Raw genomic sequence first — 18492 nt, 5'->3', positions numbered from 1 at the left:
AATGGGAAGACAGAGAAACAATCCCCAAATGAAAGGAAAGGGGGAAGTCTCAGAAACAATGCTAAATGAAAAAGAGGCAAGTCAACTATCAGATTCTGAGTTCAAGGAATTGGTTATGAGGAAGCTTAATGAGCTCACACAGAATTACTAAAAACTACAGGGAAACTACAATGAACTCACTGCAAACTATATCAACATGAAAAAGGAAATAGAAACTATCAACAAAGGCCAAGAGGAAATGAAGAATACAATTTCTGAACTGAAGAACACAGTAGAAGGAATCAAAAGCAGGCTTGATGAAGCAGAGGACCGGATCAGCGAACTGGAGGACAAGGTAGAAAAAAAACACCCAGAATGAGCAAGAAAAGGAAAAGAGGCTCAGAAAGAATGAAGAGGAGTTAAGGGAAATGCAGGACAACATGAAATGCAATAATATCCGTATAATAGGGATACCAGAAGGAGGAGAAGAAGAACAAGGGATAGAAAACCTGTTTGAAAAAGTAATGATGGAAAATTTCCCTAATTTGATGAGAGAAAAAGTCACTCAAATCCAGGAATCACAAAGAGTCCCAATCAAGAGGAACCCAAAGAGGCCCACTGCAAGACACATCATAATTAAAATGGCAAAATTCCAAGACAAAGAAAGAATCTTAAAGGCAGCAAGGGAAAAAAAGGAAGTAACATACAAGGGAGCCCCAATAAGGTTAGCAACTGACTTCTCAGTGGAAAAGCTCCAAGCAGAAATATTGGCAAAAAATATTCCAAGTAATGAGAACCAGAGGCCTGCAACCAAGACTACTTTACCCAGCAAGGCTCTCAATCAAGTTAGAAGGCCAAATAAAGAGTTTCCCAGACAAAAGAAGTCTAAAAGAATATACCTCCACCAAACCAGCTCTGCAAGAGATGCTAAAGGGGCTGCTGTAAGGAAAGGAAGGAAAAGAGAGAAAGAGGGAAGAATACAGGTACAAAGAATTGGTAATGAATAAATACCTATCGATAATAACCTTAAATGTAAATGGATTAAATGCTCCAATCAAAAGACATAGAATAGCTGAATGGATAAGAAAGCATGACCCACACACATGCTGCTGACAAGAGACCCACCTCAAGACAGAAGACCTACACAGACTGAAAGTGAAGGGCTGGAAACAAATTTTCCAAGCAAATGGACAGGAAAAAAAAAAGCGGGGGTAGCAATACTCATATCAGACAAAATAGACTTCAAAAAAAGGGCCATAAAGAGAGACCCAGATGGTCGCTTCATAATACTTAAAGGAAGAATCCACCAAGAAGACATAAACATTGTAAATATATATGCTCCCAACATAGGAGCACCCAAATACATAAAGAAAATCTTGGAGGACTTCAAGAAAGATATTGATAGCAACACAATTATAATAGGGGATTTTAAGACCCCGCTGTCAAAGATGGACAGATTTTCGAAACAAAATATCAACAAAGATATTGTGGCATTGAACAAGGTCTTGGATGAAATGGACGTAACTGATATATATAGAGACTTTCTTCCCAAAGAAGCAAAATACACATTCTTTTCAAATGCAGATGGAACATTTTCAAAGATAGACCACATGATAGGACACAAAACAAGCCTCAACAAATTCAAGAAAATTGAAATCATATCAAGCATTTTCTCTGACCACAAGGGACTGAAACTAGAAACAAATCTCAAGGAAAAAACCCCCAAACAGTCAAAAACATGGAGACTGAATAGCATGCTATTAAAAAATGAATGGGTGAAAAATGAGATTAGAGAAGAAATCAAAAAGTTTCTGGAAACAAATCAAAATCAACTCACAACAATCCAAAACCTATGGGACACAGCAAAGGCAGTCCTGAGAGGGAAGTTTATAGCAATACAGGCCTACCTAAAAAGAATAGAAACAGCTCAAATAAACAACCTAACTGTACAGTTACAACAACTCGAGGAACAACAACAAAGACAACCCAGAGCAAGTAGAAGGAAGGAAATAATCAAGATCAGAGCATAATTAAATGACATAGAGACTAAAAGCACAATTCTAAAGATCAATGAATTCAGGAGCTGGTTCTTTGAAAATATAAACAAAATCGATGAACCCTTAAACAGGCTCATCAAGAAAAAAAGAGAGAGGACCCAAATAAACACAATCAGAAATGAAAGAGGAGAGACTACAACGGATACCACCAAAATACAAAGGATTGTAAGAAATTACTACAAAGAACTGTATGCCAAAAAATGTGAAAACCTAGATGAAATGGACAAATTTCTAGAAAAATATAATCTTCCAAAACTCAATGAAGAAGAAGCAGAAAGCCTGAACAGACCAGTAATGCCTGATGAAATTGAAACAGTAATCAAAAAGCTTCCGACACACAGGAGCCCTGGACCAGATGGTTTCACAGGAGAATTCTACAGAGGATTTAAGGGGGAGCTAAACCCCATCCTCCACAGATTATTTCAAAAAATTCAAGAAGATGGAAGACTCCCAAACTCATTTTATGAAGCCAACATCATCCTAGTCCCAAAACCAGATAAAGACATAACAAAGAAAGAAAACTTCAGGACAATATCGCTGATGAACATACACGCTAAAATCCTCAACAAAATATTGGCAAACCGCATCCAGCAATACATTAAAAAGATCATACACCATGATCAAGTGAGATTCATCCCAGGGATGCAGGGATGGTACAATATTTGTAAATCAATAAACATAATACATCACATAAACAAAAGCAAAGACAAAAACCATTTGATCATATCAATAGATGTGGAAAAAACATTTGATAAGGTACAGCACCCATTTATGATAAAAACCCTCAACAAAGTGGGAATAGAGGGAGCATTCCTCAACATAATAAAGGCCATATATGAGAGACCTACAGCCAACATCATACTCAATGGACAAAAACTTAGAGCTTTCCCACTAAGATCAGGAACAAGACAAGGATGCCCTCTCTCACCACTCCTATTCAACATAGTACTGGAAGTCCTAGCTACAGCAATCAGAGAAGAAAAAGCAATAAAAGGCATCCAAATTGGAAAGGAGGAAGAAAACCTGTCACTGTTTGCAGATGGCATGATAGTATACATGGAAAATCCTATAGACTCCACCAAAAAACTACTTGACCTAAGAAATGAATTTGGCAAAACAGCTGGATACAAAGTCAATACTAAGAAATGAAAGGCATTCCTGTATACGAACAATGAAACATCAGAAACAGAAATCAGGAAAAAAATCCCATTTGATATAGCAACAAGAAAAATAAAGTACCTAGGAATAAACCTAACCAAGGAGGTAAAAGACCTGTACTCAGAAAACTACACAGCACTGAAGAAAGAAATTAAGGAAGACACAAACAAATGGAAGCATGTACCATGCTCATGAATTGGAAGAATTAACATTATCAAAATGGCCATACTACCCAAAGCAATTTATAGATTCAATGCAATCCCTATTAAAGTACCTATGACATATTTCACAGATATAGAACAAACATTTCAGAAATTTATATGGAACCATAAATGACCCCAAAAAGCTGCAGCAATTTTGAGAAAGAAGAACAAAGCAGGAGGGATCACAATACTTGATATCAAACTGTATCACAAGGCCACTGTAATCAAAACAGCCTGGTACTGGCATAAAAACAGGCAAATAGACCAATGGAACAGAATAGAGAGCCCAGAAATAAACCCAAGTCTTTATGGTCAGTTAATATTTGACAAAGGAGGCAGGAAAATAAAATGGAACAAAAATATCCTCTTCAACAAATGGTGTTGGGAGGTCTGGACAGCTACATGCAAAAAAATGAATCTCGATCACCAACTTACACCATACACACATAAAAATTCAAGATGTATAAAAGACTTAAATATAAGTCGTAACACCATGAAAGTCCTAGAGGAAAACATTGTCAGGAAGATCTCAGACATTCCACGCAGCAACATCCTCACAGACACATCCCCTAAAGCAAGGGACATCAAGGAAAGAATAAACAAATGGGACCTCATCAAAATAAAAAGCTTCTGCAGGGCTAAAGAAAACAGCATTAAAATACAAAGAGAACCAACAGTATGGGAAAACATATTTGCCAATGATACCTCAGACAAGTGCCTGATCTCCAAAATATATAAAGAACTCACATGACTCTACTCCAGGAAGATAAACAACCCAATTAAAAAATGGGCAAAGGACTTGAACAGACACTTCTCCAAGGAGGACATACAGAGGGCCCAGAGACATATGAAAAGATGCTCAGCATCACTAGCCATCAGAGAGATGCAAATTAAAACCACTATGAGGTACCATCTCACACCAGTCAGAGTGGCCAACATAAACAAATCAACAAACAACAAGTGTTGGAGAGGTTGTGGAGGACAAGGAACCCTAGTGCACTGTTGGTGGGAATGCAGACTGGTGCGGCCACTGTGGAAAACAGGATGGAATTTCCTCAGAAAACTAAAAATGGAACTGCCCTTTGACCCAGCAATTTTGCTACTGGGATTATACCCTAAGAACCCTGAAACACCAATCCAAAAGAACCTATGCACCCCAATGTTCATAGCAGCACAATTTACAATAGCCAAGTACTGGAAGCAACCTAAGTGCCCATCAGCGAATGAGTGGATCAAAAAATTATGGTACATTTACACAATTGAATTCTATGCAGCAGAGAGAAAGAAGGAGCTTATACCCTTTGCAACAGCATGGATGAAACTAGAGAGCATTATGCTAAGTGAAATAAGCCAGGCGGCGAGGGACAAATACTATATGATCTCACCTTTAACTGGAACATAATCAACAAAAGAAAAAAGCAAACAAAATGTAACCAGAGACATTGAAATCAAGAACATTGTAACAATAGCCAGAGGGGAGTGGGGAGGGGATAGTGGGGAGCGGGGTCTATAGGAGCTACTATAAAGGACACAAGGACAAAATCAAGGGGGAGGGTAGAGGTGGGGGAGGGAGGTAGGACTGACTGGGGTGGGGTGGAGGGATGGGGAGAAAATGCAGACAATTGTAACTGAATAAAAATAAATGAATAAATTAAAAAAATAATAAAATAATGTACAAGCATTTATACTGATAGTTTAGCATTACATGATACAAACAGTAAACTACCAGTGGTATGTTCACTTTGTTTCAGAACTGAAATCATTAAACCATAATGGTGAAAGCATAGATTTATTTGGACTTGACAGAATTACAATGATATAAAGACATTTGGAATAAACCAAACCTACTCAGAGCATGTCTTCAACCTTTTCCATACCTGAGAGCTGCACATAATGTCCTTCTGAGAGCTGTCATTGTTCTAGGGAGCAGATTGTGCTCTAGTAGAATTTAAAAAATATTATGACCAGAAGTAACATTGAGGGCATCTGGACCTACTATAGCTCATTGAAAACAGAAGATAACTGGTCTGCTGTCTTCAATAATCAAGCTCCCTCTCTTAAACTTTAATGGTGGGAATTTACATTTAAGTTTCTCCCCCAAAATGCTTAGGGAACCCTTCCAAGTCTGATCTTAATTTCAGGGCAGGGCCAGCTTCATGGGGGTATGACCAGTGCAGACACAGAGCATCCATACTCAGAGGGCCCCTTGCTTAGTTTAATGTTCTGCTGTTGCCATCTTGAAATTTTTAATAAGTTTTGAAGAAGGAACTCTGAATTTTCATATTGCACTGGGCCCTACAAATTTTGTCACCAGTTCTGTTGCAGTGGTTTGCTTTTACTTTCAAAGAAAGAATGATATAGATACTCTCCAATGTTTTTCTAATGTCTGACTAAACTTTTTTAAATGTGAAATTGGTACTTATTCTCTTTGCATGTATTAAGGCACTAAGGCAAAATGTCATTGTGGTTAGAGTTGAAGTGAGACAAATGTTTGAAGTGCCCTTAACACCTATTTTCTTTTTTTCTTTTTCTCTTTCCACCAAGGATTTTATGCTTCTTCCTGGACTTCCCTCCGGCCTTCTGCCTGATATTCCATCATCTCATCATGAAAATGCACAAGCATATACAGGGTGTGGAAAGTAGGTTTACAGTTGTTTGTATGGAAAATAATACAACAATTAATAAATAACAATACAAGAATAAATTCTGTCTCACCTACTCACGACTGTAAACCCACTTCTGCCACACCTTGTATATATTCTTTTATTTACAGATATTTCTATCAAGACATAGTTACTTTGTGTTCCATTAGTACAGAGACCTACACAGTGCTATTGGAAAGCAACCTCAGATGGTATTTCAGTAATTCCTCCCAGGTTTTTTCATCATGTCCTTAACCACCATAGAAAAGGTGTTTGATTTGGAGAAAGTGCTCAGGGGACAGCACACCTGCCTCAGGACTCCCATGGTTCTTATAAAGTGGGCTCATTTATTCTGTCTTACCAAACATCCCCTCCACACCAATGATCTGGGGAAGGAAAGAAGGACATGAGGGAGAAGTTATTCTATTTCTTCATGCACTCATTCCCAAGACTTAGCCTTTTGGCCCAATACCTCAATTCTACAAGTTTTTGGGTGAATCAGTCCTTGCACTCATTTCAAAACCCTGTATCCTTGTCCCCATGGGCCTTGCCTTGTATTCTTATTCTTATGACAATACACACAGGTCCTTGCCACATTTTTTGGCTCCTTTATTATCCAACCTCTTAATACTTTGTAACAGAGAAAGAAACAACACTCAGAAACATGACTATGCCGTTGTTTTGTTGCTTCCTTCCTTTCTTCTTTCTTTCTTACCCTCTCTCCTTTATCCATTCCTTCTTCTCTTCTTTTTAAAATTCTTCCTTAGGAAGCAAGTCTCAAGATTTTGTTTCCTTTTGAAATAATGAAATTAAAAACAACAACAATAACAACGACTTTCAGTTTTGAAAGACGAAACTTGTGAACTTTTCTCTGTAACCATGAAGTCGCTATGTCAGCAAAAGCCCTTTGTTCACCACAGGAAGCAATCCGGTCAAAACAACTTCCTTTTTGGCAGTTCAATGGAACTATTGTTTCTGAAGCTTATCAGATAGACCTGCCACCAGAAATCCCCATTGGCAACAAAATAGAAATGGTCTTTTTTATAATCACCAAACTAAACTTCTCTCAAAGTGGCTACATTTCATTTTATTTTTGTTTTCTGTTTATTAAATTAACTTGTATTGCTCACTAAACTTGATGACAGATTTGAAAGTGGAGAGAATATAAGCAGTTGATGTTTTGATTCACTTAATTAAAAATACATTTGTCACTTGAAGCAATTTGAGAAAGAGAGTGAGAAAGAGAGAAATATTTATAACTATTTAAATGTTTGTGGCTTCCTATCCTGCTGCATTTTCAGTAAGAATAGTTAGTCGGCAGTTAACTATGAGGCAGTCCATATTTCAGCTTTGTCTGAAGAGTCAGCAGTTTTTCTTAAATAACTGAAGAGGTCATGTGTTGCTTTTCTGGTGCTTACTAGTATAATCCCTGAGCAGAAAACAATTTCCTAATATGAAGTAAGGGAGCAGGAGGTAACACAGAAAGGGTACAGATACCTTAAATTAAAAACAAGAAGACATTTAAATGGATTATGGTTAAATTTTTTTTTTTTTTAAGAGTAATGACTCTATCTCTTAAGAAAAAGAAAAACCCTTGCCAGGCATTCTTTGGGGGAGATAACCTTCTTATTAGAATTCCTCAATCCCTCCTACATTCTCCATTTTCTTTTCTCTACATCAGCAAACTGAATTTGGCAAAGAAACAAATCATCGTTTCTCTCTTTGCTTTTCATCAGTTGAGTTTAAATGACATTTCTACCCTTCAGACTTGCTTACTGCTAGTTATGGGGGTTCTTTCACTGGAATGACGGTGTCCTCTGGTGTTTTCTATTCTCATCTCCCTTCTTTACTCAGTGACTCACTCCATCTCTTCAGATCCCATCTTGAAGCATTCCTGGGCCTGTTTTCCTTGGACTGAGCCTGACTCCCACACAGTCTAATTCCCTCCACACTCCCTTTAATGCACTTGCCAGGGTTTCGAGTGTGCTTAATTGTATCTTTTTTACATTCAAATTTCAGTTCTTCTCTTTTTAGTATTTTGAAAAATCATATTTTTTTCACGGAAAAGATTGCCCAGTCCATTTCCATTCTGTTTTCTTCTCTTGGATTAGAAATTAAGATGAATAGAAAAAGGGGGAGTAGATTTTTACTCTACAGAATTGAAGTGTTTAGGGCTTATATTTTTCCTAGAACCCTGTGAGTTGGTTGTCTCCTGAGACATGCATCACTCTGGTGAATGGGGAGTTTGTCCCCAACATGTCAAAGAGGACTTTTAGACATTATAGAGGAAGAAAATTCCCAGAGGAAGAGGCAAGACATAGATATAGAATGGAAGGAGAGAAAAATAGCTGAGAAATTCGTTTGGTGAAGTCATGGTTAGTTTAAAACAGATGTAAAAGTTGCTAGTTTGGTCTTTGTTTTTATGGCTCCAGTCCTGACTGCACCTACTACATCTGGGCTCCATCCAGGTCCCCACCCAAGACAGACCGGCACTAATGAAGGATGTGGTGTGATATTACAGCACATCCCTTTGGGTTTTCTTGGCTTTTCAATTTCCTGGATTGATGCAGCAGTAGTAAATCTGCCTTTCACTAGATCCTTCCATAAGCCCCTCCCTGTGGTCTGTGGCTCCGATGACAGGCTGCACGAAGAGGCAGGCAGTGTGCTAAGGGTAGGAAGAGACCTGGCACCACCCAGCATGGTGGTGTTCTGGGTCTTAGGCTAATCTGGGACTGATGTCAGACAGGGCCAAACACTAGCTGCACTCTCATTCTGGTGACAGGAAATGCTGGGTTGTGAAGTGTCCTTTCTGACAGAGAGATACCATGAAAACAAGATCAAAAACATCCAAGTGGTATTTTTCAGTTTCAGTCTCAGAAGTCAAACAAGCAGCATCTGTAGAGTTCTTCTGGAAGTATTCTGCAAGTTGAAACTTTGGCCAGCACAACTGGGACATTTGGTCCTCTCTCATACATATCTGAGAAATGCTGGGAGCTGGAATCTGAGCTGGGGTCTGGTTGACAGGTCAGTGACCTCTGTGATCCTAAAGCAAGTTTAGCCCTTCATGTCACAGAAGACACTTAAGATTCAGGGAGGCAGAAAGACTCATTGAAGGTCGGCAGGTTGTGAGTGACAGAGCTAAAACTCAGGTCCCTGGGCTGGCCGTCGGGCATTCTTTCCATTGCACCACACTGCCCTATGGTTCTTGTGCTTGCAGCTGCTGGCTGGCCCAGGATACCAACAGACAAAGGCCTGTGATGTGACTTTTTAATATAATTGGGGTTCCTAATATTATTACTCTGGGCATTATGGATAATACTTTTATCTCTCCATATTCTGAATAACAATAGATACTCATTGTGGAGAATAGAAAATTTAGAAATGTATGGAGAAAAAAAAATCATGATATTTTCATAATCTTATTACCCAGAGATGATCACTAATGACATTTCATTTCCTTCTAATCTTTTCCCACATGTAGATGTGTACGCCAGTGTGTTTTTATGCATTTACAAAATTGGGAGCCTGTATTTTGTGTCACTTCGCAGTTCTTTAGTTGCAAATAAACCAACCTAGTTTCAAATTTAAGGAAGGAAAGAAATTTCCTGGCAGGCCTCAAAATCAAAGAAACATCCAGGCTTTGGAAAAATAGGACCTGAGAAACTCAGCTGCTTTTATCAGAAGAGAGAATAAGTACCGGATAAGCCAAAATAGTATTGTATATAGATGTCCTAGTTTTGAAATTTATAGTTTCACCTGGGATAAGTAAAGAATAGCTTCAAATTTCTCTGTAACTGAAGTCAGTTTGTTGCCAGTTGAGGATAACTCCCTTCTAGGTTATTATTACACTCAAACTTCAGACTCCTCTCAGGATTCCTCCTTTCCACTCACTCCATCTTCTTCACTCCTCTAACAGCCTCTGGAAAGGAGGAAGTTCATGCTACCATCCTGCCGGCAGGGGATGGGTATCTGGTCCTTGTGTTACTCTGCAGTCCTTGTGGGCTATGGTCTGACCTTGTGTAGATTTTGCCTGCGGGTCCCTGGCCCCACTAATATGATACTGATGTAGCTAGAATTTTAAGTTCTGGGCATGGGCAGTGCAGCAAAGAGTGATTGCTGCCAGGGGTTTTATCATTTTCCCCTACTACCGCTGAGAACCAACTGCCCTAGGCTTTAGTATGAGGCCTCTTTATCCTCTGCTGTGGTCACCCCACCCCCACCCGCCCACATACTGGCTGTCTCATTGTTCTCAGCTCCCTTCCATTTCCCCCTCTGGGAACCATGGGGATTGTGAGGGTGGGTGGCTTACTCAGGCCACTTCTGTCTCTAGTCCTGACCTGCTGCCATTAATACCCTTCTGCAGCCACTTTATGTGGTCAGTGGGCAATCTGAGAGTGGCTCCTCCCTGATTGTATGGGGAAGTGGAAAAAAAGCCCCTCTTCTTTTCTCAAATCCTAAAACTTTTTTGGAGCACAAGTATCCATCTTGAATTTCAATCCAGGCAGGGGGACAGTCCTGTTAGGGACCCTTCTCACATCTGGCTTTCTTCTCTTCTTTCCCTCTTTCTCCAGTTTGTTCCCTGCAGCCTAGGAGGGAATTTTTCTTCTTCCTTCCTACGAGGAAGGAAAATGATTTTATGTTAATGCTGCATTATTTTTTATTCTGTGATTAAGTTTTATCTTTAAAAAATTTTTTATTGTTATTCAATTACAGTTGTATGCCTTTATCCCCATCCCTCCACCCCACCCCATAAGTTTTATCTTTATATGCTAGTTTTCTAGATTCTGCTTCAATATTCTAAGCATGTCATTTTTATTAATTCAAAATAAAATTAATTGTCTCTCAATGGCCTAGTTCTTACATATCAGAGGTGCTTTGCTTCAGAATGGTAAACCTGTTATAAGTCAGAAATGCCTTCAAGCATCCCAGTGGATTTTTGTTCTTCTAAGGCAAAGGTTCTAACTGGTCCAGGAGGTGGAGAGCTACAGGACAAAATAAATAATTTTGTGAGAGAAAAAAGAAAACACCTCAGTTAAAAATGTCCAACTATAGGTTTACCTTTGCACATTCAATCTGATACCCTATTGTCACCAAACAAAAATAGGGTTCTGCTGCCCACCATCAAACACAGGCATGTTATGAAGACAAAAGTTGGTGGAGAAGAAAGAAGGTCTTTATTAAAATGCTGCACAGTTTGGGGGAGTGGGGTCTCCCCAGCTCCAGGGTCCTCTCCTCCACAAAACACAGAAAAAGCCCATGTGTTCCCCAAAAGACTGAAACCCAAAACCATGCCCAGAAAACCCACTCCATCGTTATCTGTCCTCTTGGAGCACAGGGCTGCTAAGCAGATGGCTCTCCCCCTTTAGGCTTCTCCCTGGAGTCCGTGTGTGCGACCCAGACCACCAGCATCATGCTGTGGCTTCCCAAACCGGTCCGGGGCCTAATGCCTGGCCACGTGGCTTCCAGGGCCTACTGGTTCGCAAGCGCTCTAACCCCTGACAGAGTGAGCAAGGGGAAGAAGGCTTATGTTTCTCCCTTTCTTCCATTTAAATCTCCCAGCCCCAAATTCTACGCACTCTGAAAGGGTCCAGCACCCCAGACAATACCGTCCTTTTCCCAGGCTAGACTGGCAGGTCTACACCTCCCCCTGCTGCCATGTTAACCTTTATGCTACATGTGACATTGTGACCTGTGGTTTCTCCTTAAATCAGGAGCCAGAAGAAGTAAGAACACTTCTGTTCAAACATTTCACTAGCCTTGTGCTTGCTCTGTACAAGGCCTCCTTTTGCAGCAGGGAAATCTGTCGTCATGCACTGTGCTAGCTTGTTTACTGCTGCCTTGGGCAGCCTCTTCTATGGCCTCTCCCCTTTTGGTGTCTGGCCAGGCCGGCTGGCCAGATCTACCACTGTTTAGATCTATGTTTTCATAGATCTTTGTATCATTATGTTTTCCACTATCAAGAGAATTTTCTAATACAGGGTTCCATAGTATTTAATCATCTACCCACTTGTTTAGTTATCCCATAACTCATTTAACCTTCCTCCTATAATTTAATATTTAGATCTTTTTGAGATTTTATTATTATAGTTAACACTGCAACAAATCTTCTTGGACATACATTTACATATGTCTCTTTACTTATTTTATTGGACAAGATTTTTAGTGGGACAATGGGTCAAAAATTTAAAAATTTAAAAATAATCTTGATGTATTTTACAAAACATTATCCTAAAAAGTTTCTCATTTCTACACTTACCAACAGTATATGAGGGTGTGTGACTTGTTGCATACCATCTGATTTTGAACAAAGATTTAATCTTAGCTTCTCCCAGCCCTCACTAGCTTATGGGAAGAGAAGGGGTCCATATTAAAAACTAATAACCTCACCCTGGCTGGTGTGGCTCAGGGGGTTGAGCACCAGACTGTGGGCTGGGGGGTCACCAGTTGGATTCTCGGTTGGGGCACATCCCTGGGCTGCTGCCAGGTGCCCAGTTGGGGACACTCGGGGGCAGCCACATATTGATGTTTCTCTCCCTCTCTTTCTCCCTCCCTTCCCCTCTCTAAAAATGAATAGATAAAATCTAAAAAAAACCCCAGCCTAATAGCCTCAATGTTGTTTTTCCCCCTTGTTAGTTGATGTGGGACCTTTAGTGCTTTTGGAAATTCTCCTTGAACCCTATGATCAAGTTTTTAAAAAAGTACCAGCAGATTCACTCTTGTGCTCACACACCAGCTTCTTTTTGATTGGCTTTGCCTCAGCCCAGTAGCTGAAGTTTGGAGCTTCAGAGTGTTCTGCGCAAAGTACAGGGGGATGCCTCTCCTGCAGTGTGTCCCTCTAACAGGCTCTAAACTGTGCTGGATGTTCTAGTGCTTCAAAAATTATGAAATTATCCTTTCAGGGTTTATTTTTTCCTGGATGGTCTCTCTCACTTCCTCTGTAGGAGTTCCATGGTGGAACTGGACTAGAAGACAAATCTGAAAGACAGACCAGATTGTACCAGTGATAACTGCTATCTTACTGGATTAAACTCATTATTCTTAATTTCTTTCTTCTAATGTGTTCTTTTCCTAGAGGCTCTTAATTATTTGCATGTAAATGTTTTTAACAAGCTCATCCCATGACCTGGACCCTGATGAGAGCTAATTTTCACTTCGACTCAAGCTGATGTGTCTATTATAGCATTTTAAAAAAGGTTTTTAATTTGATAAGTGAAATAGTATCTTGTGGATATTTAAATTTGCATTTGTCTACTATTAATTAAGCCAGGTGTTTTTCTATATACTTATTTCTAATTTGTGTTTCTTTCTTATAAAGTATCTAGTCAAGTCATTTCTCATTATTCCTTGGTGCTTTAATAGGAGGTTTATAAATGTGCAGTGTATAAACCTTTAAATCATCATGCTTGTTAAAAGTGTTTCCCCCATTTTTTCATTATTATTTTTATATGTGTAAAATTTTAACATTTATATAAAGTACCAATTTCATGGGTGGGGGACAGTAAATATGTGAAGACCCCTCTACTGACAATTTGGTTTATGAACCAACGCAGTTCCAACCAAAATCTAAAAAGATTATATGCATGGCCAGGTAGCTCAGTTGGTTAGAGTGTCATTCCCATATGCCAAGGTTGCGAGTTTGATCTTTGGTCAGGGTACATATAAGAAGCAACCAATGAATACATCAATAAGGGGAACAGCAAATCAATGTTTCTCTCTTTCTCTCTCCCTCCCTCTCTTTCTTTCTCTCTCTTGCCCCTTCCTCTCTTTCTTTTTTTAAAAAAATATTTTATTAGGGAGGGGAAGGGAGGGAGAAAGAGAGAGAGAGAAACATCAATGTGTGGTTGTCTCTTGTGCGCCCCCTACCAGGGACCCAGCCCTGCAACCCAGGCTTGCACCCTAGACTAGGAATCGAACCAGTGACCCTTTGGTTCTCAGGCCAGCACGCAACCACTGAGCCATACCAGCCAGGGCCCTTCCTCTCTTTCTAAAATCAGTAAATAAAAATTAAAAAAAGATTTTATGTAAAACCTTACAACTCTGTCCTAAAATTTATATGGAAGAGGAAAGGGCTAAAATCATCCAAAATAAAGAATAAAAGCAAAACAGGAAGATTTGCTTTACCAAATATTAAGATTTATTATAAGATTATAGTAAGGAAGTCAGTAGAACTGGTGTTGGGACAGAACACTCAGGTGGGAAAAGAAATTACTATTCCATAGAATGAAGAGTAAATGGTGCTCAGATAATTGGTTATCCATATACAAATAAAGGAATTGTCTCCCTAATTGCTCCATACATAAACAAAGATTCTGTGTGATTAAAGATCCAACTGCAAAAGGTAAAAACTTAAACTTTTAGGAGACAATATAGGATGCTATCTTTATGAATATGGGTGGAAAGTTTTTAAAACAAGATCCATAAAACACAGACCCTAAAGAAATTATGGCCTATGTTAAAACTATATTAAAATTAATAATGGCTTTTTATAAAAAAAAATAGTGACCAGATAGGCCATAAATGAGAAGACATTTTCTGTATCTATAATCTAGAAAGGATTGGTTTGCAAAATAGGTAAACAATCTCAAAAACAATGTGGTAAAGACACAGACAACCTGATAGAAATGAAACAGCAGACAGAAACTGTACTTTTTAGGGAGGCTTTGAGACTAGAGTTCCTATAAACTGGCTTCCCTGACCTTTTAACATGTCGCCCATCATCCTTTGAGTGCTTCCTTACTAATGCCACCATAAGATGTTCCAAGCTCATTTGCATGTTTTCTTTCTCAGACACAGAATCAGCCATTTCTCCAAGAATTCCTGCTTCCTTTTAGGGGAGAAGTATATTTTAAAACCAAGATCTGTGTGCAAGGTACAAATGTTAATGTTGTGGTGTTGTTGCTCCCATTCCCTCTCTGTGGACAGAGGTAGGAAATATTTGCATATCCACACACCACATATATGCATGTATATACATTACACTTATGTTTATTCCCATATATATCTAATATTGAAAACCATTATATTCAAACAGAAACCTCCAATTCCAATCCATCACAAAGAAGTTAATCTCTTTTTCCTCCTGAATCTCATTATCCTCAATACATGTATTTATTTAATCAGTTCTCTTATATGCACCAATCTCTCTTTGCAACCAAAACCTCCTCCCTTATAAGAATAACTGCCTTACCCCACTCGGATTGCAGGGCTAGTGCAGCTGGATGCCACCAAGTGGACTCCCTCTTCATCCTACCCAGTTTCCAATACCTGTGCCAAGCCACCCTCGTGCATGGGCACCCTTCTTACCCTGCTCAGTCTAGAATGCCTATGCTAGGTCTTCCTCCTAAGTAGATGGTCATCTTACCTCACTCTGCGCCACCACAGCTTTCCCTATCCTGGAAATGCCTATCCTGTTTGTCGTTACTTAATGGATTTATGATTGAGCTGTTCTGAAAAAGAAGGAAAAGGAAGAAGAAAAGAACTACTTCTAGATCTTTATGGTTTTTAAAAATAATTATCTCTTTAATCCATGGAAATATATTATTTAAAGATAGTTTTACTTAAACTATAATTTACTACATAATTACATTTCATGTAAATATCTTTTTTGATTAGTTTCACATACAATGTTGAAATAAATGACAATTTTTATTTTTGAAGACAGTGGGTGAAAGACAACCCTAGGGCCAAGAAAGCTAGTTTGTTTGAGATTCATCTACAACTGAAAGAAGAAAAATAAAGTTGAATTTTAACAAGGCTGAATTTTTCTTTTAAGAAGACCATATGTAAAGTCCAACTTAGGAAAGTTTTAAAGTTAAAATTAAATGGAGAAAGCTATTCACTAAAATGTGAAACCTCAAGATGAATAAATGTAATCATGTCTGGGGCTCTGGGACTGCAATACATTAGTTGCTCACAAGGGATTGTTCTCTAAGACACATCTGTTTCCATCTAGAAAAATAAACAAAAAAGCCCTTTCTTACCCTTGGCTCCACTTCTTTGAATTATGTCAAGTAAAATTAAACATTGGAAAGCAAAAACTGTCCAAAGAAAACATGGATTTATATGAGCATATTTACTATTGTAAGTATTATGTAAGAAGACTGTTTCCTGAGTGTTCAAGAGTTTTTCAGGGTAGATTATGCTCTTCTATATATCACTAAATTATTTGTAGATACTGTTGTTGCCTCAGTTTTGCCCTGAGCCAAACTATCTCTTATAGTTTTCTACATCAATTTTCAATTGACTAGAACTTCACAGTTTACAATCTCTGGGGACAAGGGGGAAAAATGTCCCTGTTTTATTTCTTCCTTATTGCTTTACTATGGACTCACTGTGAAATTCTTCTGGGATACATCCCATAATTCTTTTGGGCTTACTTTATTCCCCAAGAGTAAATGACCATAGACTTGAGAAAATTTTTCTGGTATTATATGTTTATCATATTTGACTAAATGTTTTGAGGTATTTTATAATAAGTTATAATAGATAAACAAACATTTCAAAATTTCAGTCCAGGGAATTTGACAGATATTCTTTTAACTCAGCTTACTTACCATTTTTCCCATTGAGAATTGTTTTACTACCAACATAGATTAAAGAGCTCATGGAGACATAGATATCTCATAGCATAAAGAAAACACACATTTAAATGTATTCTTGGATTAATTAATTATATTGTTGGTAAAAAGAATATAGTTAAATTAGGTTGTATCTTCATGTGATTCTTGGGTTGTCCATTTTGAATAAATCATGAAATCTGTTTAGGCAGTAATTAGCTTGCATTATTCTCTAGTAAATTTTGGAATTTTGTGAACTTCTGGAATCTGCTAGCTTTGGTCAAAAAATCTCCCATGCTCACTTCTTAGAAACAAAGTTTGAGGGACCATTTCCTTGTAGTCACCAACAACACTCAGAATTGAAACAAGAGCCCCAAAAGGCAATTTTGACATTGTTGAGAAAATATATTAAGCCATGTATACAGATGGCTATGATTCTGTTTTATTGGTTTTATAAGTTGCAGGATAGAAAAGGAGTCTTGGCTTCCAGCCAAGATGGAGGCATCTGTAGATATGCTTCACTTCCTCACAGAACCAAAAGAAGGACAACAACCAATTTAAAAACAAACAAACAAAAAACAACCAGAAATGCTAGAAAATCAAACTCTATGGAAGTCAGAACCAAGGAGTTAAAGAAGAAGCACTCATCCAGACTAGTAGAAGAGGCAGAGATGGGCAGCTGGGGCAGAGTGGACGTGGGGTAAGGTGGTGGCTGGCAGACTGGTTGGTCCCACATTTGCATGTGGATAAACTGGGAGGAACAACTGGGGAGCAAGACAGACTTTGTAACCTAGGAATCCAGAACAGGGAAATAAAGCCTCAAAACCTCTGGCTGTAAATACCTGTGAGGGTTGTGGTGGCAGGAGAAACTGCCAGGCTCACAGGGTCCTAGAATGTATACAAACCCACCCAACTGGAATCAGCACCAGGGCAATACCTATAAGGGCACAATTTGTTTGTGGGAAGCAGGGAAAGTGTCTGAAAGCTGGGCAAGAGCTGAGCAAGCAGCATTGTTTCCTCTCTGATCCCTCCCCCACATATAGTGCCACAACGTAGTGAAGTGGGTTGCCCCACCCTGGCAAATACCTCAGGCTTCACCCCTTACAACATAACAGGCACGCTGAGACAAACAAAGATAGCCCAAATGAAAGAACAGAGCAAAACTCCAGAGAAAGAACTAAGAGAAAAGGAAATAGCCAACCTATCAAGTGCAGAGTTCAAAACACTGATAATTAGGATGCTCACAGAAATGGCTGAGTCTGGATGCAAAATAGAGGAAGAAGTAAAGGTTATACAAAGTGAAATAAAGCAAAATATAAAGGGAACCACAATGAAGGGAAGGAAACCGGGGCTCAAATCAATGATTTGGAACAAAAGGAAGAAATAAACATTCAACCAGAACAGAATGAGGAAACAAGAATTCAAAAAAATGAGGACAGGCTGAGGAAACTCCAGGACAACTTTAAACAATTCAACATCTGAATCATAGAAGTGCCAGAAGGAGAAGAGGAAGAGTAGGAAATTGAAAACTTATTTGAACAAGTAATGAGGGAAAACTTCCCCAATCTGGCAAAAGAAATAGAATACAATTACAGGAAGCTCAGAGAGTCCCAAATAAATTGGACTCAAAGAGGAACACACTGAGACACATCATGATTAAATTCCCCAAGATTAAAGAGAAGGAGAGAATCTTCCCCCCCTCTAATTTTATTGTTATTCAAGTACAGTTCTCTGCCTCCCCCCACCCCACCCCAGAGAAGGAGGGAATCTTAAAAGCTGCAAAAGAAAAGCAGAGAATTAACTACAAAAGAGTTCCCATAAGTCTGTCAGCTGAGATTTCTCAAAAGAAACCTTATGAGCAAGATGGAGCTGGAGAGAAGTATTTAAATTCATGAAA

This window comes from Desmodus rotundus, chromosome 4 (assembly GCF_022682495.2).
Source record: "Desmodus rotundus isolate HL8 chromosome 4, HLdesRot8A.1, whole genome shotgun sequence".
Classification (NCBI taxonomy): domain Eukaryota; kingdom Metazoa; phylum Chordata; class Mammalia; order Chiroptera; family Phyllostomidae; genus Desmodus; species Desmodus rotundus.
The sequence above is the reverse complement of the archived record's forward strand: the minus strand, read 5'-3'. Positions refer to the sequence as shown.